The sequence below is a fragment of the Lepus europaeus genome, chromosome 13 (genome assembly GCF_033115175.1).
Source record: "Lepus europaeus isolate LE1 chromosome 13, mLepTim1.pri, whole genome shotgun sequence".
Lineage (NCBI taxonomy): Eukaryota > Metazoa > Chordata > Mammalia > Lagomorpha > Leporidae > Lepus > Lepus europaeus.
In genome coordinates this window covers 44,400,335-44,427,359 of record NC_084839.1, presented here as the reverse complement: position 1 = coordinate 44,427,359, position 27,025 = coordinate 44,400,335, and the positions used below count along the sequence as shown (strand labels likewise).

General features: G+C 41.5%; 2 pseudogenes; one reads left to right on the top strand and one right to left on the bottom strand.

The window, feature by feature from the left end:
* Positions 1 to 398: 398 nt before the first annotated feature.
* LOC133772320 (protein mago nashi homolog) lies at positions 399 to 3,398 on the bottom strand (annotated as a pseudogene).
* A 2,364-nt stretch (positions 3,399 to 5,762) lies between these two features.
* On the top strand, positions 5,763 to 26,553 carry LOC133772319 (large ribosomal subunit protein eL30-like; annotated as a pseudogene).
* The last annotated feature ends 472 nt before the right edge of the window (positions 26,554 to 27,025 follow it).

Sequence of the window (27,025 nt, the reverse complement as noted above, 5' to 3'; positions counted from 1 at the left end):
ATTATTCCGTGCCCTAAGTCTCCCAGACGCCGAGATCTGGAGCAATCACCAGCAGGCCTGTGTTTCTATAGAATAGTGGAAAATAGCATTGGTGGAGTGCTTACTAAGTACTAGGCTCAGCTAAGCACTTTGCATGTATTATCCTGCTTAATTCTGCAAATTTGTTGAGATAGGCACCATTATTACCACAAGGTGAGCTGAGTGGAAATTTTTTTTTTTTTTCTGGTGGTTGTAAATACAGCAGAGTTTTAGTTCTGGGAGCTTGAAGGTTCAGAGAGAGAAAACATTTTCTATTAGTTGCATATTGATGTTCTCCCAAAAGTTACTTCAAAATGTAGCAGCTTAAAACAACCAAGGCATATTACCTCACAGTTTCTGAGAGTCAGGAATCCAGCACTTTAGCTGGATGTTTCTAGAGTAGGATCTCTGATGAAGTTGCAGTCAAGACGTCGGCCAGGGCTGCAGTTACCAAAGGCTTGACAGACTGGAGCACTGACTTCCAAGGTTGCTGACTTATGGCTCTTGGCAAGAGGCTTCAGTTTGTTGCTGAATGTTAGCAGAAGACTTTAGTTCATTGCTTCATGGTCCTCTTCCCAAGGCTTCAAGCCGTAGTTCAAATGGTAACCGCCGGAAAGGATACTTCAAGAAAGAACACAATGCCTTTTATAATCACTTTGGCAATGACATTCCAGAATTATGCCGTATTCTTTCACGTAGACCAACTTCCCATACCAAGGAAGAGAGAGGCATGAGTACTTGGAATTATGGATTACTGGAGCCACCTTGGGGTTGGCTACTGCACCCTTTAAAACTGACAATCACGAACCAGCTCTCTTCTGTATTAAGAAGACACTCTTGCAGTATCTCTTACTGGATGGCAATATCTGGGTTTATCCATTAAGTGTTATATAAGTGCTAGTCTGGCTGGGAGTGATGTTTGCTCATGCAGGTAAATGACCACTCAGGATTAGGGCTGTTAATTTTCTTTGCTATATAAGTGAGCTGCCCAATTCCAGATTATTGTATCAGGTTTTGTTTGTTTTTTTTTCACAGAAGTATTGCTCTCAGCCTGGCTCTGTCAAGAATTTGTGAGCCTCATTTCTCAGGCTTTAGGAATTTGGTTATTTGTTCAAGGTAATACTACTGTTAAGTGGAAGAGGTGAAGATTGTAATACAGGCAGTCAGACTGCAGAGGCCACAGAACCACACAGAACCACAATGCAGATGGGCTACTCCCTAAAGCAGGCCAGCCTCCTACTTCCTTCAGCCACCAGCACAACTCCAAGGAACAGAGGGAGAGGAAGCTAGAGCAGGAAATGAAATATAGCCAGAGTGCTACTCAAGAATCCCTTGAGGATATACATGGAAAGGGCATCCTAGAAGACTGGAAGGTAAATGTGTGGTTTAGCACAAGACCATCAGGGCTAGAAATGGAATAAGAGGGTTGAAGAAAGAGATTTCTTGCTTCTAATGGGCTGATTCAGGGCCTTTTCTTCCTATTATTTTGAGAGTGACAAAGGAAACCTAGTTATGGTAAAAAAGTGTTGCAAGAGAACTGTCCATTGATGCTGAGAGATTAACAGATTAAAAGCAAAATTTATTTATTTTTCAGACTTTGATATGTTTTATTGGAGCAAAATTTCAACAAAAGGTGGCTTTTTTTTTTTTTTTTTTTTTGACAGGCAGAGTGGATAGTGAGAGAGAGAGACAGAGAGAAAGGTCTTCCTTTTTGCCGTTGGTTCACCCTCCAATGGCCGCTGCGGCCGGCGCATCACGCTGATCCGAAGCCAGGAGCCAGGTTCTTCTCCTGGTCTCCCATGCGGGTGCAGGGCCCAAGCACTTGGGCCGTCCTCCACTGCCTTCCCGGGCCATAGCAGAGAGCTGGCCTGGAAGAGGGGCAACTGGGATAGAATCCGGCGCCCCAACCGGGACTAGAACCTGGTGTGCCAGCGCCACAAGGTGGAGGATTAGCCTGTTAAGCCACGGCACCAGCCAAAAGGTGGCTTTTATTTACAGAATTTAGTGTGTATGAACTGTCCAATCCACTTGGACCCAAGAAAAGATAGCTATATTTTTTAAAGATTTATTTATTTATTTGAAAGCCAGAGTTACACAGAGAGAGAAGGAGAAGCAGAGAGAGAGAGAGAGAGAGAGAGAAGGAGAGGCAGAGAGAGAGAGAGAGAGAGAGAGAGAGAGAGAGGTCTTCAATTCGCTGGTTCACTCCCTAGTTGGAAGCAATGGCTGGAGCTGTGCTGATCCAAAGCCAGGAGCCAGGATCCTCTTCCGGGTCTCCCACGGGGGTGTAGGGGCCTAAGAACTTGGGCCATCTTCTACTGCTTTCCCAGGCCATAGCAGAGAATGAGATCAGAAGTGGAACAGTTGGGATGCGAACCTGCACCCATATGGGATGCTGGCACTGCAGGCAGCAGCTTTACCTGCTATGCCACACTGCCAACCCTGAAAAGAGAACTATTAAGCCCATTCATGTATTTTTTTATTTTCAATTTATATACAAATTTTTTCCACATTCATAAAATCCCAATATTGTAATAACAAGCCCTCCCTTACCTACTTTCAATTACATATGTAAACAGTTTTAAAACTCTAAAATTTAAATTGGCCTAATTTTTTAAAAGATTTTATTTATTTTGAGAGTTAGAGTTACAGACAGTGAGAGGAAGAGATCGAGAGAAAAAGTCTTCCTTCTGTTGGTTCACTCCCCAGATGGCCACAGTGGCTGGAGTTACACTGATCCTAAGCCAGGAGCCAGGAGCTTCTTCCAGGTCTCCCATGCAGGTACAGGGGCCCAGGAACTTGGGCCATCTTCTACTGCTTTCCCAGGCCATACTAGAGAGCTGGGCTGGAAGTGGAGCAGCCGGGACTAGAACTATCACCCATATGGGATGCCGGTGCCGTAGGCGGAGGATTAACCTACTGAGCCATGGCACTGGCCCCAAATTGGCTTAATCTTGAAGTATAATATAGTCAGACTGAAAACTGAACATTTCACACCCTATAACAAATAGTAAAATACTAGGAGGTCTTCAGGATCCTTTGGTTTATATCAGTAAGAGAACCCATTTTTGATGTTGTAAAAGAAATATGTTTATCCCCAATTACAATTTCAAACTCCTGTCGGCCAACCCTGTCAAGGGAAGGCCACAGAGCATAGTTTTCTTTTGTAATTTCACTATCATCAATAATCCTCTTCAGTTCTCCCATTACACTCTGGTGTACGTAAGCCTCTTTTCTGATCATGACGTTGTTTTTGTAATTGCTGTTGTTGGCATATCTAAGGGCTTTCTGTCTGGCTGAAGCCCGAACTCCAGAAACTCGTGTCCAAACTTGCCCTTGTGTCCTACATAGTAGCACAGGTAGAAATAGCTAGCCATAGACATTCTTGCTCCCCAAAAAGTCTGCCAGAAGCTCAGCCAGTGTGCAGCCCAGCGCCTGGCAGTGACCTAAAAGGAAACTTAGATATTTTGTTTTGATGAGGTAAAAAACACAAGTTGCAGTCATTAATAAGAAGTATTTGCCATTTGTACCTGGTTAATGTAGTCACATTCAGGGATAAATGCCCAACAACTATGGGCTCTGAAGTGGAATTAGCACACTCTAAAACATTCCTCCACTGGATATTTCTTACTGGTTCTGCCTTACCTTCTTCTTCCAAAAATTAAGTTGAAAATAAGTATTCCAGAAAATGATTTTCCCTCTAGAGATCCACTGGTGGCTGACCCAGGTATACTTATCTTCTGTGAACTTTTTCTTGATTTTGCCATGGTGTCCCAGGCACCCTCTCTTCCTATTCTACCCAAGTGAAAGTTAGTATTAAAAGTGAAGAAGGAGGGGCCAGCACTGTGGTGTAGCGGGTAAAGCTTCAGCCTGCAGTGCCAGCATCCCATATGGGCACCAGTTCAATTCTGGCTGCTTCACTTCCGATCCAGCTCTCTGCTATGGCCTGGGAATGCAGTGGAAAATGGCCGAAGTGCTTGGGCTCCTGTATCTGCGTGGGAGACCCAGAGGAAGATCCTGGCTCCTGGCTTCAGATCAGCCTAGCTCTGGCCGTTGGGGCCATTTGGAGAGTGAACTAGCGGATGGAAGAACTCTCTCTCTGCCTCTGCCTCTGCCTCTGCAACTCTGCCTTTCAAATAAATGAATCTTGGAAAAAAAAAAAAAAAGGAGGGGCCTGTGCATAGTAGCCTAAGCCTCTGGCTGTCACACCAGTATATGATATGGGCACTGGTTCGTGTCTCGGCTGCTCCTCTTCTGATCCAGCTCTCTGCTTATGGCCTGGGAAAGCAGTGAAAGATGGCCCAAGTGCTTGGGCCTCTGCACCTATGTGGGAGACTTGGAAGAAGCTCCTGGCTCCTAGCTGCTAGGTATGGATTGGTCTAGCTTCGGCCATTTCAGCTGTTTGGGGAGTGAGCAGCAGATGGAAGACCTTTCTCTCTCTCTTTTTCTCTTTGTAACTCTACCTCTCAAATAAATAAAATCTTTTTTTAAAAAGTGAAGAAGGAAAGGTAGGCAGAGTTACTGAGAGACAAGGACAGAGAGATCTTCTATCCAGTGGTTCACTCCTATAGTGGATTCTGTAGCTAGGACTGGGTCAGGCTGATGTCAGGAAACTGGAAGTCCATCCGGGTGTATCATATGGGTGGCAGGGGCCCAAGAACTCAGACCATCTTATACTGCTTTCCCAGGAGCATTAGCAGAGAGCTGGATTAGAAATGGAGCAGCCGGGATTCCAACCAGTATCTATATGGGATGCTGGCATCATAGGCAGTGGCTTAACTCACTACACCACAATTTGGGCTCCGAAGTAATTTTTAGCTTGAAGGATTTGAAGATGAGGAAGGTTGTACTGCTTTAATGATTATTGGGAAACTCTAAGACTCTCCTTCAGTTAAAGTCTTGAGTTCTTGGTTCTCCTTTTCCTCCAAGAGTGTGTATAGAGTGGTATATACCCTTATCTTGCGGTGCACCAAAATAAGCACATAGGTCCTTTCAATTTTTTTTTTTTGACAGGCAGAGTGGACAGTGAGAGAGAGAGACAGAGAGAAAGGTCTTCCTTTTGCCGTTGGTTCACCCTCCAATGGCCACCGCGGCTGGCACACTGCGGCTGGCGCATTGCACTGATCTGAAGCCAGGAGCCAGGTGCTTCTCCTGGTCTCCCATGCGGGTGCAGGACCCAACCACTTGGGCCATCCTCCACTGCACTCCCTGGCCACAGCAGAGAGCTGGCCTGGAAGAGGGGCAACCAGGACAGAATCCGGTGCCCCGACCGGGACTAGAACTCGGGCGCCGCAGGCGGAGGATTAGCGTATTGAGCTGCGCCACCGGCCGGTCCTTTCAATTTTAAAAAGGCTTTGTTTAGGACTAATTATCAAGGGAAAACAGAAAGGGACAACAAAATGGGGAAGTTACAAAGTCTCTGGGAACCTTACATGTTGTCCAACTTTATCCTTAGCCAGTATCCAGAAATGTAGATGGATCCTTTTCAGCTTCTGAAGGTAGAGCCCTCAATAAAGCTCCTCCTCTCTGTACCTCTGCCTTCCCTCATGTTATTCCCCCAAGCTCCTTTCTCTTCCTCTGAGGGCCTCTCTTTCAAGATGTGTAAGGTACTTTGGGTGTAGATGAGTAAACAGTTGTGTGCTCCTAGACAGATCCTTTACTGCGAGAGTCACTCCAAGGCCATCCTCTTTATCTCTGTCCATGTCTCCCTCATGACCCCAAAGAAGTTTTTCACTTGACTAAAGACCATGAAAACTACAATTGAGGAGAAGGTATATGAGCAGAAACATGGATGGGGCCAAGAGAAGGTGCAAAACACTAGGCATACCCAATTTGACATTTTGCTGAAGCCCTTGGTAGTTAGTGTGCACCCCTGGACATCATCTCTTAGTGAAGCACTTAGTAGACTGCTCTGGGTGGGCATTTTCTGTAAATGGACACTGTACTTGTTGAGTTCTGTGAATCAGAGGAAACCAGCCTAGATAAACAGGAAGCTGGTGCTTTTTTGAGACAGATATGAAACTCTCTACAACTTGATGATATCATACAAGAATAAATCTTGATACCTTTGGCTTGCTAAATGGGCATAAAAATAATGCTAGTCATTTGTTATGGTAGAAGAGAGAGTACACCCAAAGTCAAGTTTTAAAAAATGTCTCCAACTGTTGGTGTGCTTAATGCTTTTTTTTTTTTTTAGAATATGTAAACTCTTAAATGAAGATGATTGATGACACTAAATTGGAGAAATATATTAGCTTCTTGTCACTATGATGAAGTATCTGAGACAAGCTACTTAAAAGGAAAGAGGTTCATTTAGCTACCAGTTTTGGAGGTTCAAGTCCAAGATCAGGTAGTTCCATGAGTTTGACCTCTGGTGAGGGCAGTAGCTGGAGGCACATCATGGCAGGAGTATGTATAGGAGTAAAAGGTCACATCTATAGAGCTGGAACAGAGACTAGATGGGGAAGACTTGGGCTTTTACAGAAATTCTATCACAAGAACTACCTTAAAATGTCATGCCCCCAGTGATCTACAGACTTCCAGTAATGCCCACCTCCTAAAGGTTCTACCACATCTGAATAACACTGCCGTGGGGACCAAGCCTTTAGTATATGGGCCTTTGAGGAACCCCAAACTAATATTCAAACCATAGCAAGAAAATTTTAAAAAGACCACTGAAGGACTCTAAGAAACTCCAGATGGATTTGAACATGCTGAGAGAGGCAATGGGCAGCAATATGAAAGATTAGAGCTGACTTGAATGTCCATAATTTTCAAAAGGAAGTTTAAATTTCTCAGATAAGCTAAACTTGCTGAAAGAAGGAAAGGACTCTAGAATTCATAATTCTCTGTCAAGGGATTATAAAACTACAAGTACAGAACAACCCAAGGATAAAATGGTAGCAATGGACTCATTTGCCCTTTCTAAGATGACTGGGTTTTCTACTCTTCTCTGGCCCCGTGGGAATATTGATGATACCCTGAATATGCTACATTTTGACCCCTCTCCCCATATCTTCCTACCATTCTTATTACTTTCCTTCCAGGACAATTATCATGATTTATAATTAGATACTTATTTGTTAGATAATTTGATGATTCTGTCATACTCTGAGCATCAGGACAGGGACTTTGTTTTGTTTTAAATTGTGTCCCCAGTGCCTACCTAATACAAGGTAAATAATAGGAACAGAGTACTTCAGTGTCCTTCCCTGCCAGGTTCAATAACACTCCTGCCTCCCCTCCTCCCACAGGAGTTTAGGTGACCCTTATCACAGGAGTTTAGGTGACACTACCAGAGAAGAGACCTACCTACACTAAAATTTATGGATACTGAAAAAGAAAGAAGGCTGCCACCTGCTTATATTACAGTGAAAGTTATCAGATGGCAAGTCCACTCACTACTAGTAGTTTCCAAACCGCTTTGAAAAACGTCATTTTAAGTTGTAAATTGGATAGGCAATGATCACTAGAGATGGATGAAATCCTCCAACAAGGTGGTTAGAAACCAGAACAACAACATCTCAGAGAATGGGGCTGGCACTGTGGTATAGAAGGTGCAGGCATCCCATAAGGGTGCTGGTTCAAGTCCCAGCCACTCCACTTTTTATCTAGCTCCCTGCTAATGTGACTGGGAAGGCAATGGAAGATGGCCCAAATGCTTGGGCCCCTGATTCTACGTGGAGACCTAGAAGAAGCTCCTGGCTCCTGGCTTCAGATCGGCCCAGTGCTGGCCATTGCAGCCATTTGGGGAGTGAACTGGCAGATAGAAGAGTCTCCTATCTCTATCTCTGCATTTCAAATAAATAAATAAATAAATCTTTTAAAAATTATCTTTATTTTTAAATTATTTAAAAAAAACTTGAAGAGAGAAAAGTTTTCACTCCAAAGGGTTGAGGATAAGGCTAATACTGGACTTCTTAATAGCAACATTGTGAGCTGGAAGCTGATGGAGAAATGCCATTAAGTCTGAATAAAAATGATTTTCAACCTAGAATTCTATACCTACTCACTGAAGCAGACCATTGATTGAGGGTGAGGATGGAATGTATACATTTTTATGCATGCAAAAATCATACAAAAATATTCTTTTCACATATCCTTTCATGGGAAACTAGGGGATGATATGTCCCACCAAATGAAGAAATCAACAAAGAACACAATGCATCTAGGGAATAGGGGATCTAATGTGGGAGTGAAGTGAAGAGCATCTTCAGTTTGAAGGCATAAAGTAGTTCCAGAAGACTGACAGATAAGGCTAGGCCATATGTCTGGCCCAGAAGTAACCCACGCACTCTGAGTGGAATAGAATGCCCCCAGAAGGATAATACTGGGAGGAGCAACAGGGAACACTGTGTTATCTAAGAAATTTGTTCTTGTGAAAATTATTATTGAGAAGTGTTTTACAGGGCTATAGGTAGCTGTGGGTATACTTGCAATTGGTTCAGTGAAATCTAAAGAAGCATAGAAACAGGCAATTATCAACTTCAAGAGAAACTAAAAGATACACAAGAAAGAAAATTAATCACAATATACTTAAAAAATAAAAATAACAAAGTTATTTAGGGGTCTGGAACTGTGGCATAGCAGGTAAAACCTCTGCCTGCGGCACCAACATTCCATATGGGCAGTGGTTCAAGTCTCAGCTGCTCCTCTTCCAATCCAGCTCCCTGCTATGGCCTGGGAAATCAGTAGAAGATGGCACAAGTATTTGGGCCCCTGCACCCATGTGGGAGACCTGGAAGAAGCTTCTGGCTCCTGGCTTCATATTGGCCAAGCTCCAGTGGTTGTGGCCATCTGGGGAGTGAACCAGTGGATGGAAGACCTTTTTCTCTGTTTCTCCCTCTCTCTCTCTCTCTCTCTCTCTTTTTTTTTTTTTTTTGACAGGCAGAGTGGACAGTGAGAGAAAGAGAGACAGAGAGAAAGGTCTTCCTTTGCCATTGGTTCACCCTCCAATGGCCGCCGCGGCCGGCGCACTGCGGCCGGCACACCACGCTGAAAGGCAGGAGCCAGGTGCTTCTCCTGGTCTCCCATGGGGTGCAGGGCCCAAGCACTTGGGCCATCCTCCACTGCCTTCCCGGGCCACAGCAGAGAGCTGGCCTGGAAGAGGGGCAACCGGAACAGAATCCGGTGTCCCGACTGGGACTAGAACCCGGTGTGCCAGCGCTGCAAGGCTGAGGATTAGCCTATTGAGCTGCGGCGCCGGCTTTGTTTCTCCCTCCCTCTGTCTGTAACTCTACCTTTCAAACAAATAAATAACTAAATCTTTAAAAAAAGTAACTTATTTTATTTGAAAAGCAGAATGACACTGGGACAGACATGAGAGAGAGAAACAGATCTTTCATCCATGGTTCACTTCTCAAATGTTTGCAGTAGCCAGGACATGCCAGACCAGAGCCAGTAGCCAGTAATGCCACCCATACCTCCCAGGTGGGGAAAGGGAACCAAGTCCTTGAGCCATCATCTACTGCATCCTAAGGTGTGCATTAGTTCTAAGTTGGATCAGAAGCAGAGACAAGACCGAATCCCAGGCGCTTTGATATGGGATGCAGGTATTCCAAGAAGTAGATTAATCTGCTGCACCACAATACCTGCCTCACAATACACTTCTTGATTCCTTTGCCAATAGTATTTGCAACTTTATTAACACTGAATATGGATTTAACAAAAAAATAGTTTACAACTATGTTGGGAGAATGGATGAAAAGACAGAGGAAGAGCAAAAGCACTAATAACCTCATCTACAAAATGAGGAGATCAATAGATATTATCTAACTGAATGAATTGAAAGAGAATCCAAACTCAGAAATGTGGAAACAAATAGAAGTCACTATAAAATCTGGAAGTGACTGTCTCTGGATAATAAGTTGGTGAGGATGTGGCAGAGCTCTATGAAAATACTGCTGCTTTTGTTATAAACCTTTTGACCCTACTTGATCTTTTAAACTATGGTCATATAATGCTCTGGTAATTGAAAATTGGTTAATAAAATACTATAATATTGAAAGATACCAAATGTCTTGCTCAGATGCATCACAGTGATGGCCTCTTTGAATATTGTTTCTAAATACTTCAGCATATATATCAGTTATTAGAATTCAGTATTTTTTTTTTTAGCTTTTGGGGGTAAATTTGTGTACAATGGAATTCATAAATCTTGAGTGACTCATTTCAGAATTCTGGTAAATCTATATGTCTGTATACCCACATCCTTGTCAATACATAGAATATTATCATCACTCCAAAACATCCTCTATTATTCTGTCACTTTTTCATTTCTTTGCAACTATAAAGTTCCAACACAGTGCTGAGTGTTGAGTGCCAGCACTGAAAATGGGAAGGAGTGAGAGGATGGTGGAGGGAGGTATTAGCATAGTCATCTTCCTTGATGGGGATTCCAGAAAAATCAGAGGTTGACAGACTTTAAAAAGTTCGTTTCATAGATGTGAAGATAAGACTTTAAAATCTTAGGTTGACAAAACCTATGCTAAAGGACCTCTATACCCTTCAATCTCTTTTTTTCTGGGGTTTGGAAAGCAGACTTTGTTTTCAATGTGTGTCAAAAGCAGTTTATATATATATATATATATATAGAGAGAGAGAGAGAGAGAGAGAGAGAGTGGAGAGAAGAGAGAAAGTTCCCATTTGTTGGTTCAAATGCCTGGGATGGCTGGGGCTAGCCTGGAGCAGGAGCCAGTAGCCGGGAATGCAGTCCAGACTCTCACATGGATAGTAGGCATGTAACCATTTTAGCTATCACTTGCTTGCTCCCAGGATTTTCACTGGCAGGAAGCTGGAATTGAGAGCTGGAGCTCTGAATTAAACCCATACACTATGATATAAAGGCTGAAGGCCTTAACTGGTATCTCACTTCTACACACTATTAAGTGTAAAACTGTATCAGGTCCTAAAAGGTTAACAGTGTGTAAGCTAGCAATATCATCTGTTGATGGAAGTAAACTTAATTTGGTCTGAGGAGACCCACATACTGGGCCTTCAAGTAACAAACTGCAACCTGAGTATGCAAATAAGCTAAAAGCCCAATTTGGTAGTATACCCTTGTAATGATAGCCAATCATGGCTTTAATCAATCACAGGTGGCCCAACGTTTAAACTATATTTATGTAAGCTATTACCACTTGGACTGTCTTTGTCCCTTATTTTAGTTCTTTCCAAAAATGTTTTCCCACAAAGTGGCAAATGGGGGTTTCTCTGAACCTGTTCAGGTTCTGAGGGCTGGTTGATTTGGGAATCATTGTTTGCTCATTTAAACTCTGATAAATTTTATTTGTCTAAAGGTTTTCTTTTATCAGTGGCAGAGTTAACCTGCTTTAACTTGGACTTAGATAGTTTTGGTGATATCTATCTAATTTTGTAAGATGGAGATTAGTAAATTAACAAGTCTGTACCATCATTAACATCTGTTGATAGCACCTCTTGTCCACCTTCTGTAAAAATTATGCAGTGAATGATTGTCCTGCCATGACAGATGCTGGCATTTGTGAGGCAGCTGGCTAGAGAGAGTTGCACATGCAGTGTTTTCTTAGTGTGGAATTAAGTGATCTCAGAACCTCTAGTCTCACATCTTAGTAAACAGAGAAGACTTTAATGAACACTCAGTAAAAACTGCTTTCAGGTGGAATTAAATCAAACCTCTCCCTGTCATTCCTACAAAACTACAGATTATTTTTTTCTAGAATGGTGAAGATGCAGAAGTTTGTTTCAGAACTTGCAAGAAAAAACCCAGTCAGTCAGGCAGTGAGTTCTGAGCTGCTGACTGTAACCCCTGGCCCCGGACTAGGCACACTGGAGGATTCAGAATAACTAAGAATGATTCTTGTTCTTGATGGAGAGACAACTCACACTAACCAGGCAAGCTCCTAAGTGCTGAGCTATGTGCCATATCTCTCCCTGGACTAGGGCAAGTCCCGAGCTACAGACAGTGCTCTTTCTCTTTGCCAAGAATCTTTGCCATTTTGCTCTTTTTTTTTTTAATTTTTTATTTTATTTTATTTTTTTGACAGGCAGAGTGGATAGTGAGAGAGAGAGAGAGACAGAGAGAAAGGTCTTCCTTTTTGCCGTTGGTTCACCCTCCAATGGCCGCTTCCGCCAGCACATCGCGCTGATCCAAAGCCAGAAGCCAGGTGCTACTCCTGGTCTCCCATGCGGGTGCAGGGCCCAAAGACTTGGGCCATCCTCCACTGCCTTCCCGGGCCATAGCAGAGAGCTGGCCTGGAAGAGGGGCAACCGGGATAGAATCCGGCGCCCCCCATTTTGCTCTTTTGTCATGTCAGTTTTATGTCCAGCCTGTGGGCAAGGACCTACCTAGTTCACTGCTGCATTCACAGGACCTAAGCCAGTGCCAGCACAGAGCGAGTCCCTGGCAAATGTTGAGTAAATGAATAGAAGTTACATGGGATGCTGGTGTTGCACCACAATGCCAGTCCCAGAAGTTATAAAAAAAAAAGCATTTCCCGGTCGGGGCACCGATCCTGTCCCGGTTGCCCCTCTTCCAGGCCAGCTCTCTGCTGTGGCCAGGGAGTGCAGTGGAGGATGGCCCAAGTCCTTGGGCCCTGCACCCCATGGGAGACCAGGAGAAGCACCTGGCTCCTGCCATCGGATCAGCGCGGTGCGCCGGCCGCAGCGCACCTACCACGGCGGCCATTGGAGGGTGAACCAACGGCAAAAGGAAGACCTTTCCCTCTGTCTCTCTCTCTCTCACTGTCCACTCTGCCTGTCAAAAATAAAAATTAAAAAAAAAAAAAGCATTTCTGTTAAATGAAACAGTTTGACCATACAAACTGTGTCAGGTTTGGTTTTTGATGGCCTGTCCTTTAGAACACAGGTATACCATTCTCTGAAAGCCATCCTTGATACTGACAGCAGCTTCATCCTCACGAAAGCTGATTCCATTTCTGTGCCTCCATCCTATAACTTCTGAAACATCTGTTAATGTTATTTATCACTCTGTATTCCGTATCATCTTGTTTGCTTGCCTGTACCCCAAACTAGCCAGTATATGTCTTAAGGGCAGATCCTTTTATGTTTGCATTTTAGAGTCAATGGATGGCAGTTGAACAAATAAGCTTCCTACTCCCTGAAGTTATTAGAGCAAACCAATTTGTTAAACATGTGTGAGACAGAATTAACCAGAAGTAAGAAGTTATAATATTTTGATAAAATTCTCCTCAATGAATAGTTGTTGAAAATTGTTAATGATGAATATTACTGTGTTGCAATTAGCATTCCCATGGGCCTCTAAGAACTCATTTTCTGTTCTGTGTAAACCTATATTGTTCAAGATCTAAGCCCTGCTTCACAGGAAAATGAGGCAGATTCTCTCAAGTGGGACATTGAACTGTGGTAGTGAGGATAGTTTTCTTCTTGAGGGTATAGAAAATTAAGAAGACTCCAGGATCTCTGAAGTTGACATAAGAAAGATAATAGTCTAGAACTAGTAACATAAAATGATAATTATAGGTAGATAATTATTTAACTGGGAAAATAATGTTTAAGTCACTTCAGAACATTTATAAAAAGAAATTAAAGCATATTTTACCAGTGGAATTTCATTGTGACTGAAAGCCAAGAAAGAAACAATGATTTCACTTAAAAAAAAAAAAAAGAGGATCCTCAAATCTGCTGTTAGGTTGAATAATCCTAGAGCAAAATTATTATCTGCGGATCTCGACCAGGTCTATCTGATTTCCCAGTCTATACATTCCTTCTCCCTATGTCATGAATCTATGGGAAATAAATGATGACACCTTAATGGAAACACTCTATGAAAAATTTATATACCTTTAAATACTTTGATACTATGATAAGATCCTCTGCTCCCTGACTGCAGTGCATTGTGTGTGTGTGTGTGTGTATTATTTCCAGTTGAGCCAGTTGGGTGTAGTACAAAGAATATAGACTCATATTCAAGTCTCAACTTGATAAACCTCTGTTTTCTCTCAGTGTCCCAGGATAATTAAACATTTCCTGAGCATCATTGTGTACCAGGCTCTAGCTTAAGCACTTCATGGTATTACCATATTAACTCTCACAGCATACAGATAATAATAATAATAATATTTTTAGTTGGGAAATAGGCTTAGAGAAATTAAGTAACTTGCTGAAGTTCACCAAGCTCTTCTACCTATAGCTTCAGACAAATATCCCACAGCTTATTCATCATCTTCATCTAAATGTCAAATAGGCAGCTCAAAAATTTTTTTCCTAAAGTTTAATTTCTTTTTTAATTTGAAAGGCACAGCCAGAGAGAAAGACAGAGACAGAGAGAGAGAGGAAAAACATTGATCTCCCATCAACTAATTCACTCCCCAAATGCTTGCAAAAGACAGGGCTGAGCCAGGCTGAAGTCAGGAGTCCAGAACTTCATCTGGGTCTTCAACATGGGTGGCAGGGATCCAAATACTTGAGTTATTTACTGCTGCCTCCTAGGATTTGCATTAGCAAGAAACTGGATTGAAAGCAGAGAAGCCCAAGACTTGAACTGGGCACTGAAATAGGATGTGATGTCCCAAGTGGTGGCTTAACCATGGTGCAGTGCCTGCCCCTGAAAAGTGATGTTTTGATTCACCCATTGCTGTCCCTTTTCTGAGTCTTAGCTGCTTAGACTAAAATCTAGATCCATCCTTGATTTCTCTCTCAGTCCCTTCCACTCAACCCTACCCCATCAACCCAATCCATTAGCTATTCCTCTGAAATATATTCTTCTATCTCAAAAATATATTCTTTATTCAGCTGCTTCCTACCAACATTGCTACCACCACAACTAAAACCATCTTCATTCCTTACTTGGACTCTTAGAATAGACCCTGAATATCTACCATGCCCTCAGCTCCTGCACAGAGCACCCCCCTACACACCTAGTCTATCTGTCTGTCTGTCTCTCTCTTTCTCAAAGATGCATTTATTTATTTAGAAATCAGAGTCACAGAGAGAGAGGGAGAGACAGAGAGAGAGGTCTTCCATCTGCTGGTTCACTCCACAAATGACCGAAATGGCCAGAGCTGGGCCAGGCTGAAGCCAGGAGCCTAGATGAGGGTAGTGCCCCAAGTACTTGGGCCGTCTTCCACTCTTCCCAGACTATTAACAGGGAGCTGGGTCAGAAGTGGAGAAAACAGGATACAAACTGGTGCCCATATGGAATGTCGGCATTGCAGGTGGCAGCATAACCCACTAAGCCACAACTCCAGACCCACAACTAGTCTCTTACCATACCCTCCTTTCAGTGCACTTACCAGACAAAACCCCCAACCCGGAAAAATGCAGCTTCTTACCTTTTCTGAGCCTTATCCATGCAGATCAATGTGATTAGAAAACATACCCACTGGTTTATCTCTACCAACCTCAGTTAAACCCTCAGTGCTGCTGGGTAATCCTCTTATCCTTCCCTAATATATTCATTTTCTCATCTCTTAGATGCTTATCTCACTTTTCAAAAACCTTGACACTTTCTCCCTCCTTACTTTCAACTTAGGATCTTCCTTCTCTCTTCCTAAGACTCTCCCTCTCCCCCTCCCCCCCTTCAGTCTCTAACTTTCTTTAAAAAAAATATTTATTTATTTATTTATTTGAAAGGCAGAGCTACAGAGAGGCAGAGGCAGAGCCAGAGCAGAGAGAGAGAGAAGTCCAATGGTTCACTCCCCAAATGGCCACAGCAGCCAGAGCTGGGCTGATCCAAAGCCAGGATCCGTGAGCTTTTTCTGGGACTCCCATGTGGGTGCAGGGACCAAGCACTTGGGCCATCTTGTGCTGCTTTCCTAGGCAATAGCAGAGAGCTGGATTGGAAGTGGAGTAGCTGGGACTCGAACCAGCACCATAATGGGATGCCAGCACTGCAGTGGTGTTTTTAACAGCTATGCCACAGCACTGGCCCCTCTCTATAACTCCTTCAAATAAAGTAAATAAATCTTTAAAGAAAAAAGTGTGAATAATAAAAACTAATGCTTATTAAATACTTGCTGTATATTTTACCAGGCAATAAAAATGTATTTTTATGTTACATTACATTCAGATGTGTTTTTTCCTTTTAATTTTTATAACTCTGAGAAAGGTGCTAACATAATCCTGCTTGTATAGATGAGGAGATCAAGGAATCAAGAATTCAAATAGTTAAAATCTATTTTCTCTCAGTAATAAAGACCCTCCCAACAACAACAACAACAAAAAGCCAAGAACCAGATGGTTTCACTGCTGAATTCTACTAGACATTTAAAGAACAACTAACTCTACTTCTTCTCAAGTTATTCAAAACAATTGAAAGGGGGAAATCCTCCCAAATTCTTTCTATGAAGCCAGCATCACCTTAATTCCTAAACCTGAAAAGATACAACAGAGAAAGAGAATTACAGGCCAATTTCCCTGATGAACATAGATGCAAAAATCCTCAACAAAATTCTGGCCAATTGAATCCAACAACATACCAGAAAGATCATTCACCCGGACCAAGTGGGATTTATTTCTGGTACTCAAGGACGGTTCAACCTTCACCAATCAATCAGTGTGATACATCACATTAACAAACTGAAGAACAAAAACCATATGATTATCTCAATAGATGCAGAGAAAGCATTTGATAAAACACAACACCCTTTCATGATGAAAACTCAAAGCAAACTAGGTATAGAAGGAACGTTCTTCACACAATCAAGGCAATTTATGAAAAACCTATGGCCAGTGCCCTATTGAATGGGGAAAAGTTGTAAGCATTCCTACTGAGATCTGGAACCCTACAAGAATTCCCAATCTCACCATTGCTATTCAATATAGTCCTGGAAGTTTTAGCCAGAGCCATTAGACAAGAAAAAGAAATTAAAGGGATTCAAAAGGGGAATGAGAAAGTCAAACTATTCCTATTTGCAGATGACATGATTCTTTCATATAGGGATCCAAAAGACTCCACCAAGAGATTATTGGAACTCATAGAAGAGTTTGGTAAAGTAGCAGGATATAAAATCAATACACAATAATCAACAGCCTTTGTATACACAGAAAATGCCATGGCTGAGAATGAACTTCTAAGACATCTCATTCACAATAGCTACAAAAATATCAAATGCCTTGGAATAAATTTAACCAAGGATGTCAAAGAACTCTATGATGAGAATTACAAAATATTAAAGAAAGAAATAAAAGAAGATACCAAAAAATGGAAAAAATCTTCCATGTTCATGGATTAAAAGAATTAACATCATCAAAATGTCCATACTACCAAAAGCAATTTACAGATTCAATGCGATACCAATCAAAATACCAAAGACATTCTTCTCAGATCTAGGAAAACTGATGCTGAAATTCATATGGAAACACAGGAGACCTCAAATAGATAAAGCAATTCTATACAACAAAAACAAAGCCAGAGGCATCACAATACCAGATTTCAAGACATACTACAAGGCAGTTATAATCAAAACAGCCTGGTACTGGTACAAAATAGATGGATAGACCAATGGAACAGAATAGAAATGCCAGAAATTAATCCAAGCATATACAACCAACTTATATTTGATCAAGGAGCTAAAACCAATCCCTGAAGCAAGGACAGTCTCTTCAACCAATGGTGCTGGGAAAACTGGATTTCCACATGCAGTAGTATGAAGCAGGACCTCTACATTACACCTTACATAAAAATCCATTCAAAATGGATTAAAGACCTAAATCTATGACCTGATACCATCAAATTACTAGAGAACATTGGGAAAACCCTGCAAGACATTGGCACGCAAAGAATTCTTGTATAAGACCCCAGAGTCATAGGCAATCAAAGCCAAAATCAACAAATGGTATTACATCAAATTGAGATGCTTCTGTACTGCAAAAGAAACAGGAAAGTGAAGAGGCAACCAAAAGAATGGGAGAAATTATTTGCAAACAATGCAACTGATAAAGGATTAATAACTGGAATATATAAAGAGCTCAAGAAACTCAACAACAACAAAACAAACAACTCATTTAAGAAATGGGCCAAGGACTTAAACAGACATTTTTCAAAAGAAGAAATCCAAATGGCCAACAGACACATGAAAAAATGCTCAGGATCACTAGCCATCAGGGAAATGCAAATCAAAACCACAATGAGGTTTCACCTCACCCCAGTTAGAATGGCTTTCATACAGAAATCAGCAAGCAACAAATGCTGTTTAGGTTGTGGGGAAAAAGGTACCCTAATCCACTGTTGTTGGGAATGTAAACTGGTAAAAACACCATGGAAGTCAGTTTGGAGATACATCAGAAATCTGCATATAGACCTACCATATGACCCAGCCATCCCACACCTGGGAATTTACCCAAGGGAAATTAAATCAGCAAATAAAAGAGTTACCTGCAGCCCCTTCCGCCCCCCCACCCCCACCCCATGTTTATTGCAGCTCAATTCACAATAGCTAAGACATGGAATAGCTAAGACAACCTAAATGCCCATCAATGGAGGACTGGATAAAGAAATCATGGGATATATACTCCATATAACTCAGTGGTTAGAAAAAGTGAAATCCAGTCATTTGCAACAAACTGGATGAATCTGGAAAACATCATACTTAGAGAAATAAGCCAGTCCCAAAGGGACAAATACCATATGTTCTCCCTGATCTGTGATAACTAATAGAGTACCTAAAAGGAAATCTGTAGAAGTGAAATTGACACTTTGACAAGCAATGACTTGAATAGCCCTTGTCTTGACTGCTGAGGGACAGTTTTTTTTGTTGTTGTTGTTTTGTTTTGTTTTTCTTAATGGAGAACAGGCCTGGGACTGGGAGAGAAAGGAGGAAGTGGGGTGGGAGTGGGGGTAGGTGAATGGGTATGATGGGAAGAATCACTATATTCCTAACGCTGTACTTATGAAGTTTGTTCTCATTAGATAAACGGTTTCTTTGGGGAAAAATAAACAAACAAAAAACAAAAGCAAAAACAAATCTATTTGCTTTCAGATGTACTCCAAACAAGCCCTCAAACCTCCACCCCACTGAAGCTGCTCTTGAGAAAGTCACTGCTGAGCTCTGTGCTGCTAGGTCCGGTGGTCTAATTTCATCTCTTCTTATCTTTGACCTGTCTTCAGCATTTGACCCAGTTGCTCACTCCTCCACCTCAAAACATCTTTCTCATTTGGTTTGGAAGAATTGTTTCTCTTTCTCTCTGTGGCTGTTTTCTCCCAAGGTTTTTTAGCCTGTTCTACCTCATATCCCTAACCTTTGACTATTGTATCCTGAGTACCCCATAGATCAGTCATTAGACATCTCTAACAATGACTGCGCCAGAGTTGTTTGTTGTTTGTTTTGTTTATTTTGTTTATTTTTTTTGGTGTGTGTGTGTGTGTGTGTAGCAATGGATAACTACTGATGTGTTTGAGGTAAAAGCCACTAACTGCAAGTCTTTAGCCTGAAAGGCAACCAGTGGTATGGAGATGAGTTTCTGGGATTTGTTCGCCAGCTACAGGGCACACTCCTGGCTCTTCTTGCTCTCTTGGTCATTCCTAACAGAGTCACCGACCGCTGTTGAGCACTGTCAGTGGTGTAAAGTCTCATGATTCCTGGCACCCAACTGCTCAGCAGCATTAAGTATACACTGTGTCAACCTCTTCTCCTCTTAAGCCAGCAGTTGTGTATATGCTCTTTAGCCTGTGAATCTTCTCTTCAGACTCCTTGTGAGTCCAGCTCCTCCCTGAGAGTCCATAGTTCATAAAAAGACAATGATTTACTTGTGGGAAAGAGATAACACTAGGGTAATAAGCAGTTTGAGTGAGTTCTAAAATAAATACAAAGTGAGGACAGATTTCAAAACTCCTTGTAGTGCTGGCTAACACAGATGAGTGAAGGAACACCGGGCAGCCTCCTTTTCCTGGCCATGTGCCCAGCCTATCAGCCCTTCTCCTCTGCAGTCCAGCTCTGTTTTCAAGGGACTTCAGTGTGGCGTTGGATTATTTTTTCCACACTGAAGACAGCTCTAACGATATTTCCCAAAATCTTTATGTGTAAGCTAATGGAAGGGAAGCTGTGACTTAAATATGTTAATTTCACAATAAGCGGTTATCCTTGGCAAATCGGTAAACCTAACTCTGTCTGTTTTCTTAGCTATAAAATGAAGCTGTAAGACAAAAGTCTTTAAGGAGTCTGCCAACTCTAAATAATTATAATTCCAAAACGGTAAGTGATCCAAAAAACACTTCCTTTTAGTTTAGGAAATACATATACACACACACAGATTTTTTTCTCAGACATATTCACTCCATAAAGTTTTACATAGTCTGATGCTTAAATAAGTTAGTGTTTTCTAAATATAACTTAGGCAGAACAGGTCACTTAGGGTCATACTGGCTGAATTTCAAGGAAACAGTAACCTACTGTGGATAATTCACACAGGATCAAGATTTTGAAGGCTGCAACCAGTCTTTAACAGGTCCTAGAATCAAAGCAATTCTGTCTTATTCTGCCTTGAAAGGCAACCTGGTTAATGCAGAGTAAATCTCTGAAAATACATAGAGTCACGTGTTTATTACTGTTTGCTCTTTGCCCAAGCATTGTAAATTTGTGTTTCTGCATTTGCAGAGCTGTGATTTCTCAGTCATTTACCCTCTTAAACACCAGTGTTCCTTTTCTAAAAGCACAAACAAAAATGTCACCAGATTAAATGTAAATATAGAAAACTACTCAGAAACATATTACATCAAGTGTGTGCTCTATGGTATTCAAAGGCTGTAATCTTCCATGCACCACTCCCTTTTACTCACTGTCAAATTCAACTGTCAAATAAAGTAAAAAGAGGCAAAATTTAGACTTGTTATCATCTTCCTCAATTTCACCATGATTGAAAAGGTAAGGGATCTGTTGTTGTGATGGGCCAGGAGCTGTTTTGATGGCTCTCTCAGCATGTTGAGTCATTTCAGGATGCTGAGACATTGAGAGTAAAATCTGGAATCATCCAGTTGTCTCTGGCATAACCCCCCCTTGTTTAAAATTTTTTTTTTCATTTTATTTGAAAGACAGGGAGACAGACAAGCAGAGAATATCTTTCATCCACTTCTCAAATGCCCACCACAGCCAGGGCTAGGTCAAGCTAAAGCCAGGAGCCTAGAACTTAATCTGGTCATAAGCAGAGGAGCCAAGACTCAACTCAGACCAGATATTCAGATATGGGATGCAGGTGTCCCAAGCAGTGTCTTAACTGCTGTGCTGACAGCCCAGCCCTCTGATAGAACTCTTAACTTACGTTATCAAACATGTAGAGAGTAAAGTAAGCCACTAACCCCCTGCCAATCATGTTCATTTTCATCAATTGAAAATATATTACTTTATTAAAAATAATCCTTAATACCTATTTATTCAGTTTTTTTGTGTTCTGGATAAACTTTAAAAAAACAAAGTTAGGGGCTGGCACTGTGGCATAGCAGGTAAAGCCACCACCTGCAGTGCCTGCGTCTCATATGGGCACTGGTTCAAGTCCTGGCTGCTCCGCTTCCGTTCCAGCTCTTCTATGGCCTGGGAAAGCAGTAGAAGATGGCCCAAGTTCTTGGGCCCCTGCACTCACTTGGGAGACACGGAAGCAGCTCCTGGCTCCTAGCTTCAGATTAGCACAGCTCTGGCCATTGTGGCGATCTGGGGAGTGAAGCAGCAGATGGAAAACCTCTCTCTTTCTCTGCCTCTGCCTCTCTGTAACTCTGCCTTTCAAATTATAAATGAATCTTTAAAACAAAGAAAGAAAGTTAGGGGCTGGCATTGTGGTACAGGGGGTTAAGCCACCATTTGCCATACTGTTATCCAGTATTGGAGTGCTAGGTTGTATCCCAGCTGTAACACTTCTGAACCAGTTCTCTGCTAATATACCTGGGAAGGCAGTGGAAGGTGGCCCAAGTCCTTGGACCACTGCCCACTTTGTAGGAGACCATGAAGCTATTCCTTGCTGCTGGTTTTGGCCTGGCTCAGACCTGGCTATTATAGCCATTGGCTTTTATAGCCATATAGCCATTTGGGGAGGGAACCAGTAGTTGGAAAATGTTTCTCTCTGTTTTTCCCTCTTTGTCACTCTGCCTTTAAAATCAATCAATATTAAAAAAAAAAAAAAAGTTAAACATACTGATTGTGATTTGATGTGTACTTTTTGATTTGTCAATAGTTAGCATACACACCAGAGAATTTCATAGATATTTCTCAGTTTGAATCCCTTAACACTCATTTTGGTCTTATACAGTGTATAGAAGAATTACAAATGAAGTAAATAATTATAAAATATAGTTTGCAGATCCTCTATTGAACATCCATATGATCCTTTATATCAGAAAAAGTTCATTTTCAGGAAGAAACCTATTTTAAGCAGAAGAGCATTTAATACAGAGGACTCAGTGCCTACAAAATTATTGGGGAACTGACAGGAGTGAAATAAGCTGTGTTCTTTAATATGATCTCTAGAACAACACCGCTGAACCATCCTGCCAAGGGGAATGCCTGAGTCAGGAAGATGGGGGAATCCCGGGCCCTTTCTGGAACTATTGAGTTTCAGAACACACCAGTAAGGCTGTGGTATAAAATCAGAAAGCTACCGCTGCAACTGCCTGATGACATCTGTGAGGCTAATCTCTGGGCACTAGGACTCTGCTGCAGAAAACCCCAGTAATTCTGTGACCATCACTGTCAGCCACAGTAGCCATGAACATGGGAGTCTGGTGCCTGTTCCTTCTGCTTTCCAAATCTGGTATAATGGATTGAATGAGTGCATTTCCTTTCATAGCTAGAACCATCTACAAATGACCAGGAAGCATGAAAATTCTAACATTTTTGAAGTAAAAATAATTGTTACTTATTTTTGCTGTAAGTGTCACAAAGGCAAAGCATGGGATATAATGATAGCATATAACAATGTTATTTAACAGTTTTCAGAAGTTAGAGAAATGTTTTTTCAATTTTTAAAAATTGTGGTAAAATATACATAAAAATCTTCCTTCTTAGTTGTTTTTAGATATACAGCTAGTGTATTAAACACATTCATAATATTGTGCAACCATCACCATCATCTGTCTCCAGAATTCTTTTCATCTTGTAAAACCAAAAATTTGTAACCATTAAACAATAATTCTCTACCTACTCTTATGCCTGTCCCCTGGCAACAACAATTCCACTGTCTGCTTTTTATGAATTTGACTACTCTAAGTACATTATTTAAGTGGAATCATACAGTATTTTTATTTTTTGCAACTTGCTTATTTCACTTAGCATAATGTCTTCAAGGTTCATCTTTCTTGTAGTATATTTGTAGAACTTCCTTTTTTTTTAAGACCAAATAATATTCCTTTGTGTACTTACTTCACATTTTGCTTATCTATTCATGTATCAATGAACACTTGAATTGTTTGTACATTTTACTATTGTAAATAATGCTGATATTAACATGAGTGTACAGATATCACTTCATGAATTTGCTTTTAACTCTTTTGGTTATATGCCCAGAAATAGAAATGCTGGGTCATATGGTAATTCTATTTTTAAGTTAATGAGGAAGCCTCATACTGCTTTCCACAGTGGCTGAATCATTTTACATTCCCACCAACAGTGCAGAAGAGTTCCAATTTCTTCACATCTTTGCATACCTGTTATTTTCTATTTTTTAATAATAGCCATTCTATTGGGTATAAGGTGATATTCCATTGTAGCTTTGATTTCCATTTACCTAGTGATTGGTGATATTGAGCATCTTTTCATATGCTTATTGGCCATTTGTATATCTTCTTTGGAAAAATATCTGGTTAAGTCTTTTGTCTATTTTTGAATTAGGCTTTTTGTGTATGTTTGTGTATGTTTTTGAATTTTAGGGCTTCTGTAAATATTCTTAATATTAACCCCAACTCAGATATAGCTTTGCAAATATTTTCTCCCATTCTATGAGTTGCCTTTTTATTCTATTGATAGTATCTTTTGATGCATAAAATTTTTTAAGTTTCATGAGGTCCAATTTCTGTATTTTTATTGTTGCTTATACTTTTGGTGTCTAATATAAGAGATCAATGTTAAAACCAATGTTATAAAGCTTTTGTCCTATATTTTCTTCTAAGAGTTTTATTTTTTTTAGTCTTACATTTCTGTTTTTCATTCCAAAGTGTGTAACTTCGTTGTTTGCATATGGATATCCAGTTTTTCTAGTTTCATTTCTTTGAAGATTTATTTATTTGAAAGGCAGAGTTACAGGGAAAGAGAGGGAGAGACAGAGAGAGAGGTCTTCCATTTGTTGGTTCACTCCCCAAATGGCCTCAATGACCAGGGCTGGGCTAGGCCACAGCCAGGAGAAGCCTGGAACTCTACCTGGGTCTCCTATGTGGGTGCAGAGACCCAAAGACTTGGGCCATTTTCTGCTGCTTTCCCAGGTGCATTAGCATGGAGCTGGATCAGAAGTGGAGCAGCCGGAACTCATACTGCTGCTCTCTCTCATCTCTCCTCTCTGTACCTAGCTTCCAAATAAATAAGCAGATATTTTAAAAAATTATCTCCTGGATATCATGTAGCCTAAAAAAATTTTTTAAGACTTATTTGTTTGAAATGCAGAGTTAGAGAGGGACACACAGAAAGAGAGAGATCTTCCATCCATTGGTTCACTCCCCAAATGGCCATAATGGCCAGGGGTTGGCCAGGATGAAGTCAGGAGCCAGGAGCTTCATCCAGGTCTTCACTGTTGGTGCAGGGGCCTAAGTACTTAGGCCACTTTCCACTGCTTTCCTAGGCACATTAGCAGGGAGCTGAATCAGAAGTGGAGCAGCCAGGACATGAACAGTTTTCCCTTATGGGATGCTGGCATTGCAGGCAGCAGCTTAATTCACTATGCCACAATGCCAGCTCCATAACCTAATAATTAAACTATAAAATCAACTACCACTATCACACCTTATATGAAATAGTAAGAGAAAGGGGTCCCAGTTATTATGTTTAATTATGTGTGTGTCAGAAATAAAATGTGGGTAGCTGCTGTAGTGCTTTTTTCTGCAACTTGTCACAAGACTACAGTTGGTTTTCATAAATTTTGTCCTTTGTACCAGCAAAGTTAGTTAGTTAGTGGTTAGTTAGTGATTGATTAGACATTTTGGACTGCCAAGCAGAAATTTATCACAGGTCCTCCCTATCCTTTATTATTTTCAAAATGTAGATCTCTGTCCTCCTGGTATTCAGGGACTGTTTTGGTATTGTTTATTCTTATGAATAAAGAAAAGTGAACAGGCCATGAGGCCATGGTTTGCACTTTTCTGGGTAGATGAGAGTCCTCAGTGAAAGTTACAACTTGACAATTTGACAGCTGGGCAAAAGTTAAGCAAATATGGATCTCTCTCTCTCTCCTTTTTTTTGGGGGGGGGGCAAGATTTATTTTCATTTATTTGAAAGGCAGAGTTACAGGATGGGGTGGGGAGAAAGAGAGAGATATCTTCTATTTGCTAGTTTGCTCCCCAAATGGTCCCAATGGCCAGGGCTGGACCAGACTAAAGCCAGGAGCCAGGAGCTTCTTCTGAGGCCACCACATGGGTGACAGGAGCCCAAGCACTTAGGTCATCTTCCACTGCTTTTGCCAGGCCATTAGCAGGTAGCTGGATCAGAAATGGAGCAGCTGGGACACAAACTGGTGCCTATATAGGATGCTGGTGTCACAGGCAGTGGTTGAACCGGCTGTGTCATAATGCTGGCCCCAAATGTGGATCTCTTTACTAATGTGAAGAAGATGGGATATGCCTTGGGTTTAAGTATAGCAACTGATAAGTTTACTGTTAGTTATGAAGCCTGACTCATGTTGAGGAATGCCATCAACCTCTTTCCAGAGGTGGTCATCAGTTATAATGGCAAGCAGAATTGAGGTAGTTCTCAAAAGCAGTTACATAAGAGTAGTAAAATTTGTGTTGGTGCCCTCCATTCTCCTTTGTTAGCCCGAACTTTCCCTTATTTTCCCAGCCTGTGTTGCGTTTATACCAATCTCTGCTATGATAACAACTGTTTCTAATATGTCTACTGACAAAAGATTGGTTTAGCCCTTTTAAGGCATTTTTGCATTTCACTAAAGGATTAGCCAAAACCAAAAAAGGTCTCAAAATTCAAGAGTAGAACGTTGCTGATGAAATGATAGATGGTGGAGTCTGTCATGAAGAACTGCATTGTGGGACTTCCTTCCTTTCTTGCTCTCTGGCCGTTTTTATGGCTGTTCTGGCTGGAGGCCATCCCACACCTAAGGCAGGAAGGTGGTGTCTGCAAGGAAGACCAAAAAGTCACTGGAGTCAATCAGCCCTAGACTCCAGCTTCTTATGAAGAGTGAAAAATACATGCTGGGGGACAAGCAGTCTCTGAAGATGATCAGACAAGGCAAAGCAAAACTGACCATCCTCGCCAATAACTTCGCAGCTTTGAGAAAATCTGAAATAGAGTATTACATCATGTTGGCCAAAACTGGTGTCCGTCGCCACAGTGGCAATAGTATTGAATTGGCCACAGTGGGTGAAAATATGTACTTTTTATCATTGATCCAGGTGATTTTGATATTATTAAAAGCATAGCAGAATAGACTGGTCAAAAGTAAATCATGCAATTTCTTTCTTCAATAAAACGTGCCAGAGATTGTTTTAAAAACAAAAGAAAAGCGACCGGCGCCGTGGCTTAACAGGCTAATCCTCCACCTTGCGGCGCCGGCACACCAGGTTCTAGTCCCGGTTGGGGCGCCGGATTCTATCCCAGTTGCCCCTCTTCCAGGCCAGCTCTCTGCTATGGCCCGGGAAGGCAGTGGAGGATGGCCCAAGTGCTTGGGCCCTGCACCCGCATGGGAGACCAGGAGAAGCACCTGGCTCCTGGCTTCGGATCAGCGAGATGTGCCGGCTGCAGCAGCCATTGGAGGGTGAACCAACGGCAAAAAGGAAGACCTTTCTCTCTGTCTCTCTCTCTCTCACTATCCACTCTGCCTGTCAAAAAAAAAAAAAAAAAAATTAAAAAAACAAAAGAAAAGGAAATAATAGATGGTAGGACTAATTTGCCTCTTGATTTGAGGCAGAAGGTTC